Genomic DNA, 15,023 nt, shown 5'->3' with positions numbered 1-15,023 from the left:
CAAGTTCAAGGTCCTGGCTGTCCCCAGCCCTGCTCTGCAGCCTGGACAGCCTCTCCTGCTCCTATCCCTGTCCCCATCCTCCTCCCCAGATAACACAGGGAACAATAGTGGTGGCAGCAAACTTGGGGCCAGGGCTTAGGGTGGCTGAGCAAGGGAGGGATGAAGATAAACACAGCCAAAAGGGCTCCTCCAGGCCCAAGGCCAGGGCCCTTCCAGGGATTAGGTCCCCTCAGGCTGGGGTGAAGCAAGTGTTTACCAAAGCCCTCTCTATCAATCCTGACAGCCCTATTTGCAAGAAGGAGTTGTGTCCTCTCTACACGTGCCATGAGGCTGTGGATGGGTGTCTCTCTGCCCCTGCTCCCCTTCTGTACCCATGTGCCAGCTTTGCCAGCTGTCCCCCACCCCAGCAGGACCCCCAGCTTTATCTCTGTGCCAGGACCAGTGCTTCACCTGCTCCTGTGGGAGCTGGGGGGGACACCGGGTGTGGGACCCCATGTAGAAGGACTTGCCTACCTCTCCAGGTGCTGGCCATGGCTGCACTCACTGCCATGCCCGCCCAGCAGGCGTGAGGGAGTGAGGTGGGAGCAGGGAGCATCCATCACACAGCCTGGCAGCTCCAGCCCTGGCTCACAAGTCAAGGGGGAGAGCATTCCTTTCCCACTGAGCCCAGCAGACTCAGGGCTGCAGCACCCAACATCACCTCCACCTGCCCTTCATCCCCACCAGGACACAGGATGGCTTTTCCTTCTCCCCCTGCTCTCTCTTGGCAAATAGTTTGCTGACGTCTTGTAACTGAAAAGCAGGTTGATTTGAATTTTCCATGGATGGCTTGGAGTCACGGATAATTCATTATTCACACCTCTCTAATTAGGCTGCTGCCCAGCAGGCGAGGCAAGGCTGAGACCAGCCACATGTCCCCTGGCCAGAGCGGGTCAGCAAGGTCCAATGTGGCTTGAATTTGGGCACCCTTTGCTACATGGAGGACACAAAGCTGCTTTGATAAACAATGTCCTGGAGGCGGGAGGTGTGAGAACAGCACAGAGGGAAGGGCAGCAGCCCTTTGGGAGGGTTTTTCCAAACCTGGAGCCCAACCTGAAGCCCTGCCAGAGTCTTTCTGCTCCTGGGGAAGGGCTGGACATGGCACCAGTCCTGCAACAGTGACTTGGAGCCGTGCAGTTGTTCATTGCCCACAGAAGGAGCTCACCAAAGCTCACAGCCAGTTCACTGGGGTTCACACTCACTGCCTTTGGCACTGAATCTCGTCCTGCTGAAATCAGAGTCACCAATACTGCTGCACTTTCTCATTCCAGAGAGCCATAAAAATAGAGGACCACTGCAGACAGAGGGATTGATGCCTACGGCAAGCAAGGCAACTCAGAGAGGGGAGAGGTGCTGTAGGATGAGCTGCATGGGCACATTTCCCTGGAGCATCCCCGAGCCGCCTGCCTGCGGGGACTCCGGGCAGGGCGCCGGGAGGAGGGCGCACGTTCCCAGCCCCGCTGATGAGAACTCCAAATGCAGGCGGTGGGCTGCTCTCCGCAGGCAGCTCTGCACTGAGAAGGCAGCCAGGGCCATTTTAATCATTTCCAGATTTGTGTGGGAGGTCAGGGCCCTGGGGTGCTGCTCCATGTCAGTTTTATAAACACGGCAGTTTTTCCAGATGGTCTCTGGCTCCAGCCTGGCTAGCAGGTTGATTGGGCCAGACCAAAATAACAACAGGTGGAGAACAGGCCATGACTGCCTGACGCTATCTCCTTTTTCCATCTATTCCCCAAATGATTTTCTTCTTTGCAGAAAACAATTAAGTTTTGCTGGGGCAGGGGTGGGAGCAGCACTGGGCTGTGAGCTGAGGCCCCACACCTTCACTGCATGTGTGAGAGCAGCATCTGCCTCAGCTCGTGAAGCCAGGGCAGTGCCAGGGCCAGGGCTGGGCTGGATCCTGCTCACCCCCAGCAGAGCCACCGCTGGTGTTGCAAGCACTCAGCAGTTCTGTAGCCAAAGAATTTTCCTCCATCCTCCTGAAGGGTGCCTGAGTCAGCCGATCAGTTGCACACCAGCAGGCTCTTTCATTCCCCCACCCCTCTTTATTCTTCTGAGTTTTACAACAAGACTCTTTTTTTTTAATCTTTTCCATTAACTCCCAAGGAAATTCAGTGCCAACCAGGCATTGTGGCACATGCCTGCACCCAACATTTGCAGGGCCAGGAGGGAGCCCTGCATCCCAAGGTGCTCCCTGGGGGACCAAGGTCCAACTGAGGCTGCTGGATCTGGTGCTTTCCTGACACTGTGCCAATCCACCAGGACTGCTCAGAGCAGGGCCAGCTCCATCCCCTCCAGCTGAGGAACGTGGCAGTGCTTCCAAATGGATGCTCAGAGCCCCAGGGCTGAAAAACCAAACAGTACAGCTCCCAGCTTTGCCTTTGCACAGGAGCACAGCCGTGGCAGCTGTGGCTCCAATGCCCTCTGTCCCTCCCACACCATCACCCCCAGTGAGGGATCAGAGCCCCAGTAGGAGCCTGGCCACGGCTGCCCAGCCACAGGGAGTGCTCGTGGCAGCCCAGGCAGAGCTCACAGCACGGAGACATCTCCGAGCCCAAACCCAGAGGGATGGAAAAACCACGGTTGTGCACTGGCGGCGAACGGAATTGCTCTCACATAGAGAGCCCTTTCATATTTCCCACTCGCCTTCGTGCTAACGCCTCTCCGCAGGCCAAACCTTCCCATACAGGAGATGGAGTTTTGGCCAGAGGTTGTAAACTGATTGTGGGCGTAAATAAAAAAGTTGCATGTGCAGCAGTGCCGCAAGCCAAGCCCAGCACATGAACCTCCTGCATCTGCGAGCGCTCGCCCCACGCGTGCAGCGTCCGTGCATGCGCACGGGGACTGAGCTGAGCACACACGGAACAACGGGGAGGAAGAGGGAGATATCCAAGGGCCCTGCTCAGAGGGAGGTTTCCAAGGGGAGGTGGTTCACCATCCCCTCTGTCCTCGTGGTGCAGCTCTCTCTCTCCACCTCCAGCATCCAAAATCCTCATCAGCGTCCCCTCCTCGCTCCATAGCATCAATCTGGCATCGCACATCTTTATTTCCTAAACTCAGGCCAAAGCTTAATTGGCCCAGCCCCATCCCTGCTCGACAGCTGGCACTGACACCTTTCTTCAGACTGCTCTGATTCCTTCCATAGGAAGGAATTTGCTCCTACACACCGACTCCAAGGATTGCATGTCCCCCTCTGCTAATTGGACAATCCCAAAGTAAATCTGTATAAATGGCCTGCTGTGCTTCAATTCAGCATTTAAGTCCAATTTATTCCATGGTTATTAATGGAGAAGAGGCTCCATCCATGACCAACACAAAGCACTGGCAGGCGAAGGGCCCCAGCACAAACCCAGCCAGGCAGGGGACACAGCTTGGGCACGTGCTGCATTTTTGGCCAGTGTGGCTGTCGTGATGGTGCTCGAGGTGGGGGGATCCTCCAGATCAGCAGAAATCAGCACCGGGTTCATTCCCATGTGTGGCACTGGATGTGCTCCCAGTGTGGACCAGGATGAGTCCTGCCCACTGGAGCCGGCAGCACGGCAGCAGCACAGCAGCAGCAGCAGCAGCAGCACAGGCTCCCAGCCCGCCTCATCCGCTCTGGCAAGAAAGCAGGGGATTAGAAAGGCCTCACCCCGTTTCCACCAGCTCCTAAAATGGAAGTTTGGAGCGCCGGGCAGTGGGTCTGGACAGTTTTACTCCCACAGGCAGGTAGGCAGCGAATCTGGAAACCCTCTGCAGGGTGGGAGTGGTGGCAGTGGCGCAGGGGCTCTCCTCCCCCAGCCCTTTGTTTAGGAATCCCATTTCTGCCACGTCTAAATATGCCCCAATCCTACAAACATTTCCCCTCCAGGAGAAGGAACAGACCTTTAGCTGATTTTTCTCTGCAGCCCTTTGCGCACACCTGAAACCTTGGGATAATAAGGAATGGCTTGGCTCTGGAACGGCGCCTTTTCCCCTTGAATCTTATCACACTTTCCATGGCTTAAAGGTGTTATCAGCCCCGTTTGCAGGTGGAAAACTGGGGTTATATTTCAGTGATGGAGGAAATGGACGGCTCTGAGAGTAAGGAAATTGTTTGTATAAAATCATTGAGTTCAGTGATTCTGGGAGTTCAGTAACCCCAGGAACCTGGCAGGCTACAGGAGTTACAGTTAGAAGAGACGTGCTGTAGATCTTTCTCCAGAACAGTGTTGGGTGGAAATTGCATCGCTTGGGAAGATGAAGGGAGGGGGGGAGGGAAGGAAAAAAAGTGCATTTCCAATAGGGACATTGGATAGAAACAGACCCCAAGGCCACACCAAGCCAGGAGAAGCTTGGGCATCTTCAGCTGCCTGGCAGTGCTGCTCCCACAGTGTGGCACAGGGAAGGGGACCGAGGGCACTGAGACCACGGCACTGCTGTGACCTGCTCTAGAACTGGGCACATCCTGCTAATATTCCTGCCTTCCAGAGCACTCCCGCCCAGGCCCTGTGCTTCCAGAGACATGTCATGCTCCAGAAAAGCAATGTCTTTAACTTGGTAAGTTCTGGACAGACTCTCTCCCTGGCATCCACTTTTTATTATCGTCTGTGCAGGCGGTATGTTTCTAAAATTAATGCACTGAAACTGCACACATACGTACTGGGGGATGGAAACAGGCTTAAACACCAGCAGACGCGTTTGGAAGTGCCAGGATGGAAAAATGTCTCCGAGCGCCATGTGAACGTCCTGCTGTGGGAGCGCCGGGAGGGCTCCGGCACCCTCGGGCACGCCGGGAGGGCACCGTGTGCCAGCTGCCCGAGAGAACATGTTCACACACACGCATGGACACACACACACGTGTGCTACACACACGGTACCTGCCCATGTGCAGTCACAGCCCGTGCCCGTGCCCACACTCCTGCACACACCTGACCCGCGGAGTCCGTGTCTGTGGAGATGCACACACACACACAGACATGCTGCACGCATCTCCTGCGCTGCCTCAGCGCCGAGGCAAGGAAACAAAGGCTGGGATCCCTGTGGATAAGCAGGGAGGCAGAGGAAGGGCAGGAGCAGCCCACACACCGAGCCACCCGTGGGCTGCCCCACCGCCCGGCGTTCCCAGGCTGCTTCCAGAGGCGCGGGCGAGCGGCCCGTATTGCCTGCACCTGGCTGCTATTAACTATTCAATCAAAAAGGGATCACAAGCCAGATATAACTAATTCGGAGGAACTTTTTTACACAACAAGCCCCTTTCAGTTTGCTTGTTTGGTTTTATATCTAAGGCTGACTCCGGCAGGTTTGAAAATGAGCAGGGCTCTTGGCTGCGGGGGGACACGCCACGTTTCCAGCAGACAGAGGTGGGAGTTCTCCTTTGGTGTTTTAAAAATAGCACTACAAAGAGAGGCGGGCTGGGATCCTGGTGGTGTGTGGACAGGCCAGTGCTGGGACAGGACCTGCACAGCTGATGGGTGTCTGTCCCCCAGAGCTGGCCCTCAGGTCTCCTGCACTTGTCTTCCACCGTGGTGAGGGTCTGAGGCTGCCTGGCTCTCCCCAGGATGCTGAAGAGGAGATGTGCTGTTGCACAAGGCAGTGCCCTTGGCAAGGCTCTCTGTGACCTTCCCAAAATTGCCCCCATGTAGGGCAGACCATGACTTGGGTCTCAGCACCAGGTGCTCCGGTTCAAGCTCTCCCAGCACTGGGATAGCAGCTGAGGTACAGGACCTGTAGGACATGGATGGCTTGAGGAGACTGCCAAACCTCCCGTGCTTAGCTGATAAAAGCAGGAGGAATCTCAGTGGACACCTGGGGATGAGGCTGTGACCTCCCAGCAGCCCTGTGCAAGCCCTGGGCCCCAGCAAACAGTGGGCCGGTGGCAGAACTGGCTCCAAACATTTCCCACACAATGGCTTTGACCATATTTCAACAAGGAGCTCACAGTGCCATTAATCACTAGTGACACTTCCTTCTGCTGTGGCAAAAGAGACACATCTTCTTATTTTTTTTTATTAACTATGAAAAATCCACATTAAAAAGTTCCTTTTCTTCCACCTTCACAGTGCCCAGCAGCAGACACCACCGGTTCCACCACAGCCTCCTCTAGATCCCTGTCCTAGGGGCAGCTACTTTTCTGAAATCCAAAAAATGAAGGGAATGACAATAATAATGACACGTGTCCTGCGAAGCCTCCAGAGGTGCACGTGCTTCAACCCTTGTATGCCCACGAGGGGAGAGAGCACCGAGGTCCCCACACCAGCCCCTTACTCAGTGCCAGGGACATGTCATGACTGGTCTGTCCTGGTCACCCAGCCCAAGACCAGAGTGTGTTCACTCTGCTCTGACAGTGGCAGAGCTGTTCCCTCAGTTCCACACCGTCTCCAGAATGTGGGTGTCCAGGGATTTATGCAGACGGCAGGCAGAAACCAAAGGCTTCCCACAGCCTGGAGTCTTCCCATCCCGCCAGACCCAGGAATTCTGTCCAACATGCACTTATAGGGACCATACACAAGGCATTCCCAAAGGCGCCCCTCCGCACATGGCCATGCTTGGATGCCGGCTGGGACATGCTGGTTTTTAGGGGAAGGCTCCAAGGAGGTTTTAATTTAATACTGGCACTTACCCTGGGAAGAATTTCCCAAGTAGGGGGAAATTCATGATCTCCATCAGCACAGGGAGAAAGGCGGAGCAGGGAAGGCATTGCCCCTCTGCACTAATATTCCTCCTTTTGGGGATGGTTTTAGGTATTTATTCCCTGGACACTGATATTCCTCTTTCCCAGGAATTCTAGCTGTTTTAAAACTTTAGCCAGTATGTGCATGTTATTTACACCAGCTTTTGGCTCCCCATCTGCCTGGCTCCCGGTGGTAATGGGACCCGAAGGACCGCAGGGGCTTTTCGGGCTCGGCTCAGGCTTGGGCTCAGCTCCGGCGGGAGGGAGGGAGCTCGCTGGCCAGCTGGTTTGTTTTCACTCAGAATCAAACTCGCTGCTTGTCTCAGTGGCTCCCGACAGCTCATCCTCCCACGGCCGCCTCCGGGAGGGCACAGGCTGTGCCCCAGCTGGGGCGTCCCCCGGGAGCCCAGCGCTGCTGTGGTTGGGGGCTGAGGGACCCCAGCCCCACAGGCACCCCAGCCCCACAGGCACCCCAGCCCCACAGGCACCCCAGCCCCACAGGCACCCCTTGCTCGGCGCGGGAACGGGGCTTCCTGGCTCCTCGGGACGATGCTGGCAGAATCCCTCTCGCTGGCCCCAGCCTCTGATGGAGGGAATTAAGGAGCGGATTTGGCTGGGAACAGCCCCCAGGTTCTCTCACAGGGAAAGGGGGGAAGGCAGATGTCCTAGGAAGGACATTAAAGACCCTGCCCTGGGAGAAGCACCAGGGTGTTGGGTTATGGCCAGTGTGACTAAGCCTCCTCTTCCTCTCTCCTCACCCCTCTGTCTACCATGTCAGGACTTTTTAAAAAGCACCTTTAGTTTTGCAATGCTCTTGCTCAGAGCCCCATTACTCAGGCTGAGCTGGCCCTGTTTCCTTGGGAGCACTGCATCCCTGCCTGATAAGATAAGCTCCCCAAAGAAAGGTTTTGGGACCCTGACTCACTGGAGAAACTTTCTGCAGCACATTCGTACAGCCTCTAACACACTTAACTATTTGATGGGCTTATCATTGAAATTCAAATGTTCATCTATGGCCACTGGAGGACAGCCCTGATCCAGGAGCAAGGTCACCCCAATCAGGTGTTAAGCCTGGAGACTCACCCTATCTGCATGCCTCCAGCCTCCCTACATATTCACAGCCCTTTCTCTGTCCTGTCCCCAAAACCCTCCTGTCCCAGCCTCCCGTGGGGACTCTACCAGTCCCAGTGGTGCTGGAGTCTTGTCCAGCTGGGGCTCTGGGTAGAGGATTAAATCCCCACTGGCAGGAGCCCTGTGCCTGCTGCCAGCTCCCAGCGCGAGGTGGGTCCGTGCTCAGTGGCCACAGGCTGCAGCCAGGGCAGCTCCAGGCTGTGATTCCTCATTTATGGGCAGGATCTGGCCCCAGGTTATCTCTCCTGCTGCTTCTGGCAGCCCAGGTCTGGTTTTGCAGCCAGGCAATAAATCCCCAAGGAGAAGCAGCTATAAGGTCTCCATCCATGGACCCCCCAAGAGAAAGCAGGTCCAGACCCCAAATATTTGCCCTGGTCAGCCCCCTTGCAAAGGCACTCGTGGTATTCTTTTCTGGGTACAGGGAACTCTCAGCCTGAAGGATGCCACCTCTGATTGCATCAGCAGGGTTGCAGACGCAGCTGATACTGGGTGGGGGGAGAAATCCTCTTCCAGGGGCAATAAACCCAGGACAGCTTTGGGAGTGGTTTCTTGGCTCTCCGTGAGTTGATTCACTGTGCACTGCTAAGATAGAAAGGGCTCCAGGGATGCTTTTCACCAGCATCCAAACCCAACACCCTCCCTCCGGGCTGGCCCCGAAGCACCCCATCCCTGGGGCTGCCTCGGCACCGGCCCCACTGGGGTGATGAGCGTCAGGGCTCTGCACACCCAGCTGTGCCCAGCTGTGCCTCTGCAGCAGCAGGACCCAGCAGGTTAACGGGTGGCTCTGGAAGCCCCCAGCAACTGCAAATGATCAACCCCAGGGGGATTTTTTTCCTCCCCTCGGCTCTGGAGTCAATTGTCAGCCCTGCTTTTAAAGACACCCTTGTCGGCAGCCCGGCTATGCTTTTCTGCTTCGGAGGAATTCCTCTAAAACAATAATAGTGACATTGTTCCTCACTTTGCTGGCGGTTTTATAGGGCTCACGTTGGAGAAAGGTGACCATGGCTGCCTTTTGGCCACATGTGTTTACACAAGGAAATGCATGTGGGTTTTGGGGTGGCGCCTGGAGTCAGCAGCCGCTCTCTGTACTCCTGACCCTTACAGAGCTGCTTTCTTGCTTCTGGGTACGTTTACTGCACTCCAGATGTGAGCTGGCTCCAGCAAGGCTGCGGAGCGCCAGGGATCTGGCATCCCCAGACTCATCAGTCCGTGGGGTAGAATGCCATGGTGGTTGTTTTAAAAGCTGTAATGCGTCTTGGTAACACATCATGATTTATTCAGCCCTTGTTTGACAGGGCGCCTTTATCAAAAGCCGATGCGAAGCCCGGGCTCGGCGGCGCGGGCTGGAGAGGGCGGCTGGGAGCTGCTCCTTCCCCAGGGATGGGCTTTCTGGGGGGGTCCCCACTGTGCCACCCACCCTGAGGGGCTGCGTTTGGGGACACCTGTGCTGTGGGTGCACCTCCACACTCAGGGTTGATTGAGATGTTGAAGAGATGAGCCCTGAAGGGTTTTGAGCAGCACAGTGTCCTTGCTGCCGGCAGCAGGAACCACTGCAGGACTGTCACCTGGGGGTGACAGTGCCATGGTCTCGCCTGGCAGAATCCAAGCTTGCTGTGGCCTTGCTCTTGGACACACAAGAGAGTGACTGGAAGGAGGGGAAAGAAGTGAAAATGGAACTGGGGGAAAACCCGGGCAAAACCAGAGCAGAGCGTGGGCAGCGAGGGAGCACCGGGAAGGCAGAGCAGTGGCAGGGCTGGGGAGTCCCTGCCCACCCGGAGCTCCCAGCACCCTGACAGCTGCCCTTCTGCTGAAACCCTGCTCTGTTCCACTTCTCTGCCCTTCAACCAGATAAACCACAAAACACAGTTGCAGGGAAAAGGGGAGGGTGTGGATGGCTCCCAGCCTGAGAACAGCTCGCTGCTGGCCCGGGCTGGCAGCAGAGAGGAGCCTGAGCAGGGCAAACCCTGCCCTGGTGCTGGGGCTGGCACATACCCGACAAGCTTTGGGGGAGCAGCCCAGGATGGGGTGACTGGCCCTGGCACAGCAGGGCTTCCCCAGCCCTGCATCCCTGCTCCAGCCCCAGCCTCCTCACTTGGTGCCTCCGAGGTGCCATTCCCATGGGCACGGCCGGATGCAGGACACTATAGCCCTGGATTAGGAATGAGCCTCTGGTTTAGAGATATTTATTTGCTTTTATCATAATGGGAAAAAAATGCAACAGCAGATAGAAGAGGAAGGAAAAAACCCCAATCTGGGTCAGGATCTCACACTGGCTAGTTCACTTCACAGTTTAAGTAAATAGTTCTCATCCCAAAACCCTTCAGGGTCATATAAATGTGCCTCTTCACATGGAAGAGACTATTTTGATAGTAGCTGGGTGCCTGATGAATTTGCAACTTTCCCAAACTGTTGGTGTCTAGAATGTGACTCGGTTTTTCACAGTGAGATATAAAATCCTATCAATTAATCTAACTTTTATTGCACCTCTGGGGCATGAACGTGATGTTATTCAAACAAATGGTTCCCATTACGTTCAATTATTTTATAAATGTTTTTCAGTGATTTATAGGCTTCTATTAAATGGACAATATACTTCTGTGCTCCTCGAGGGGGTAAACAGTAATCTAAGGGCTTGGGTTTGCTGATCTTTTTTTCTTTCTCTCCTTCCTTTTCCACAAGCATCAGAGGCTGCCGGTTAATTAACGGGGAGGTGGGGAAGAGCCCGGCCAGACGCCCTGCTGACGGCTGCCTTCCCTGGACCCCGGGCCCAGACCCAGCTCCCTGCACTGACACCCCATTTGCACCGTACCCTGGGGGTGCTGCCCCCACCCCCATCACCCACCAAGCCCCCATCCACCTCCCTGGGACGCCTCCTGCCTCCCTGCCCCAAAATCCCTCGTGCTGTGACAAGTGATGGTTATCCTTGATGTTTTTCCCAGTCTTTGCCCACCAGCTGTGCTTGTGCTGACTCGAGCAGCGTGTGAAAGGGATGCAGCCGGCTCCGGCGGGGCTGGGATCTGCCTGGGGCTGTCGGGATTGTTCGGCAAGGCAGGAGGGATACAGGTCTGCTGCTTCTCAGGAGGGGACAGGGAATGAATATCCTGCTCCTCTCACACACGACTGAAGGAATTTTTCCTGCCTGCGATGGACATATCCCTGCAGTACCTCATTTTCTGGGCACACATGACACTGCCACCAGCAGCCACCACTCCCCTGTTCCCCTCATAATCCTGTGGAGACCAGCAGCCCTGAGCCCCAAAAAGACTGGGATGGGGAAGGGACAACAGGTCATTTTTGCCAGCCCAGGCTCTTCTCCCAGCGCTCTCATTCCAGGCTGGATTTTGGGGGAGGCCAGGGAGGGTCAGAGCAGCAGGATGAGCCAGCGGTGGGGACGGCGCAGAGGCCGCTTATCTGGGCGGGGGTCACGCCGGGACGTGGTTTCTGGAGCAGTGACCCCAGCACAGGACCCCATCCATCTCCCTGCCACGGCCTCCCCTGCTAACCCTCAGTGCTGCACGCTGACAGACAGGACAGCAATTAAGTCCTCGCTGAACTAATTCACTTGAGCCTGTCTACATTTCAAACAGCTCTGAGATAGGCTCTGTTTACAGAGCCTGCCGCCGTTTATTATTTTTCAGGGGGGTGTTGCATGGACTGGGGAGGGGAGATGACATTTGGGGAAGATAAATAGGGCAGAAGACCCTGTAAAGACAAAGGGCTGAGCATGGCCCGGCTCAGCCTTGGGATAGGGCTGGAGAGGGGCAAGGAGAGCCTTTCCCAGCTCCCAGCTCCAGCTGAGGATGTGCCCAGCTTGGTGCACGCACCCGGGGCTGCTCCCTGGTGCCACCCTGGTGCTGCTTGAGGCAGGATCTGCTCCATCCAGGGGTGCTTGGATGGACTCCATCTCTGCTAATGAGGACTGTGATAACTTACAGGTGATCCCTGATACAGCAGGGCCCCCGGTTCCATGGACACCCCTTTCCTTCCTGCCCCCTGTGTTGGGCAGTGGCACACCTGTCCAAGCTCCCCAGGGCTCATGGCATGACCCTCAGCCCCAGGACCTGACCCCCAGCTCAACCCCTCTGCTGCCCAGTGAGCCCACGACCACCCCCTCGGAGCTCTGCCACAGGGGCTGGGCCCTCCCCAGGGGTAGTGTTACCATCCTGTGTCCTCCAAAATCAAACCCTTGTTTTCCCAAAAGGCCAATCCCCACCTCCCAGCCAGTGCAGCACTTTTTCAGCAGCCATGCCCAGATTTTTGCCGGGCACTGGAGGCAGGCTTAGCCCACCGGCAGACCCCCGTGGGTATTTTTCTTGGCAAACAACGACTCCCTCCAAGTTGTTAAACCATTGAAAATAGCTAATAAGGTTTTACTTAATTAAATGGCTCAAGGCCTCACAATGCCGGTCGTCACTTTTTCCCTTCGCCTCGCACGGCTGTGACATCCCAGATGGGAATTACCCCGCCCTGCTCCGGACAGGGAGTGCACTGAGAGCGGCTGCAGAGCTACTGATAAATAATAATAATAAAAAAAAAAAATCTCTACCTACCCCCTTGTCTTTCCTTTGCTTAAATCAGGTCATGTCTGGAAGACAAAAACACTGCTTGGGAGTCAGGGTTTGGAGCGATACAAAGGGGAGTCTTGTCTGAAAGGCCTGGCCGGGAGTCAAAGCGGCGCGGCGGTCGCAGTCCGGGCTGTTTGCACAGCAGCCACTCCGAAATCGTATTTCACTGCAGCAGCAGAGAGTCTTCATCGGGTTTCTCCAGATTTGGGCTCGGGTCTATTTCTCGCTGCAAGGTTATTAAAAACACTTGAACCTGAAACAGACTCATTGTGTCCACACGTTTGCTATTTATTATTATAAACAAGGGTGTCAGGGCCATTAAAAATAAATCCAAACGGTAAAAAATGAGCAAAAAATACAAGGAAATGAAATGATTGAAAACACCCATCCCAGCATCCAGGGCTGACAATTCCCACTTGCAGGAATGCCTCTGTGCTGGAGAGCGGGAAAATATCTTCTCATTTTTCTTTTCAACCAAAATGCATCCCTTTCCCAGCTGGGGAAGCCAAGCTGAGGGGAATGGAAAGAGGAACAGATCCAACTCCCAGTCCTGGATCCAACCGCTCCTGGACTCTGACTGGGATTGGTGCCGGCACACGTTTTCTCCCAGCAAGGGATGTGAGTGTGGCATCTCGAGGCACATCACCCGCTGCAATCTGGCCACCAAGGACACACCAGGACATTCCGTGTGCCCACAAGGGTGTCTGCAAACCCCAGCAGCTCCTCAGAGCTGGGTGAAGCTCCACAGCTCCAGCTGGGCCGAGCCAGAAACGCTGGGTGAGAACATCAGCAGAAACCCACTGTCCCCTTTGAAGGGCTCTGGGGGTGCCTCTGTGCCCCCAGCAGAGCAGCCTGGGAGCAGGTCCTGAGGTGCTGGCTGTTCTTCTCCCAGCGGGAGGCAGAGCCAGGATGCACAGAGGGGATCAACACTGGGATGCAGGATTACAGAGGATGCAGAAGGAACAGCATTCAAGAACAAAACCCCAAAAGTCTGTGATTGAATTGTGGTAGGGTCCAGCTGGGCACACCTGGGGGCTGAATGGTTGGGAAAAGCCACTTCATCACAGCACTCCTTTTAAAGCATTAACAAATGAGCAGAGAAGCTGCATCCTGCTCTCGTTCACACCAGGACACGTCAAAAACATAGGTGTTATTGTACACAACACTAAAAGCGGTGCTTGTGGCATTACAAGTTAGAATAGTTTCCAAAAGCAAGATCTCTCAGCTCTAGCATGGGAAGACATCCCAGTCAGTGCCAGTCCCAGGGCCTTGCTGGTGGCTGAGACTCTGAGGCAAGAAATGGCACGAGCCAAGGCACATGTCAGCACGGCTGCTTCTCCAGCTGATCCGATAATCTCATTAAAAACATCACTTGGAGATTTTCCCCTTCCACACCCAGGGCAGTTCCTGCAGCCGCCTCACCCTCTATGGACAGACCCTGCAGCTGCTCTCCTGCCTCCAGCCCCACACCAGCCCCACGCTGCTCCCTGCCAGGCCCATCAAACACGTTTGGCTTTCACTGATGCCAAGGCAGGATCAGTCGGCGCTGGGGCACACGGGGCAGCAGGCACTGAGTGCCCGGGCCACAGCTCTGCCCACTGAGCACCGCTGCTGCCAAGAGAGTGCAGGAACTTTTCAGAAGCAGTTGGTCAATTTGGACTGTGTGTCCTTCAGGTGATCTCCATGGAGAAAACAGGGATGGTCTTTGCATCCGTGCTGAATGCACTCACTCATTCTGCCCTCAGACAGGCACCGCTGGGCTCTGCTCACGCCGGCCATCCCCGTTTGAGGTGAACCACTGCTGGACAGACAGATGGTATCCCCAGCTCCAAGGTGCTGCCAGGACAGGGCACATGGACACCCTCAGCCAAGGGAGGCAGGTCCAGGGGGACCCATCCCTCCTCAGGCCATTCCTCAGCCTTGTGCCAGCCCAGTCCTGCGCCTCGTCCCCCCGATGCTGCCTCGGGGCTGTCCCACACTGTCCCACAGCACAAAGGAGGTGGATGGAGGCAGGTCAGGAACAACATGGGAAGACAGGAAAAGTGTAGGGTAGAGACAGATATCTCTGGTCTTGGATTCACTTGGAGCAGTGTGATGGGGATTGTACAATAAAAGTCAAACGTGGGGCTTTAGCAAGAGTCATTCCAGCTCAAACCCTGAAAATTTACAGGTTATAGCTGCACATTTCTGCCTTAGAAAATTTCATTGCTTGTAAACAGAGATAACTGATCTAAAGCACAGCGGGTGAAGTGACAGTAAAACACCTCACTCTGCCAAGCTGGTTTAAAAATCTGATTTCCTAAACTTTTTTTCTTATTATTTTTACTGGTAATGCTACACCTCAGGTCAAACACCATGAGGCATCAGATGGACGGATTTGACCTGCAGGTCACTCATAGGCTCTGCAAACACCCCAAAACCTGGCAGGCAGAGGCAGGACCTGCCTCCATGGGCAGGAGCAGATGGCAGGGAGCAGAGCAGCCACTGGGAGCCCTGCCTTCCCCTGGGAACACTGTTCCTTAATTAAGGGCCCTTTTCCCTCACTGCTCCGCAGCAGGGGTGATTTGGACAAATCTGCCCTGGCCTTCTCAGGTTTGGATTTTCTGGCTGTCAGTAAATGAAATGATGGCCCCAATTTCAGGACCTCCTGTTCAGCG

Source organism: Pseudopipra pipra, chromosome 17 (assembly GCF_036250125.1).
Source record: "Pseudopipra pipra isolate bDixPip1 chromosome 17, bDixPip1.hap1, whole genome shotgun sequence".
Classification (NCBI taxonomy): domain Eukaryota; kingdom Metazoa; phylum Chordata; class Aves; order Passeriformes; family Pipridae; genus Pseudopipra; species Pseudopipra pipra.
Note: the sequence above shows the minus strand (reverse complement) of the source record.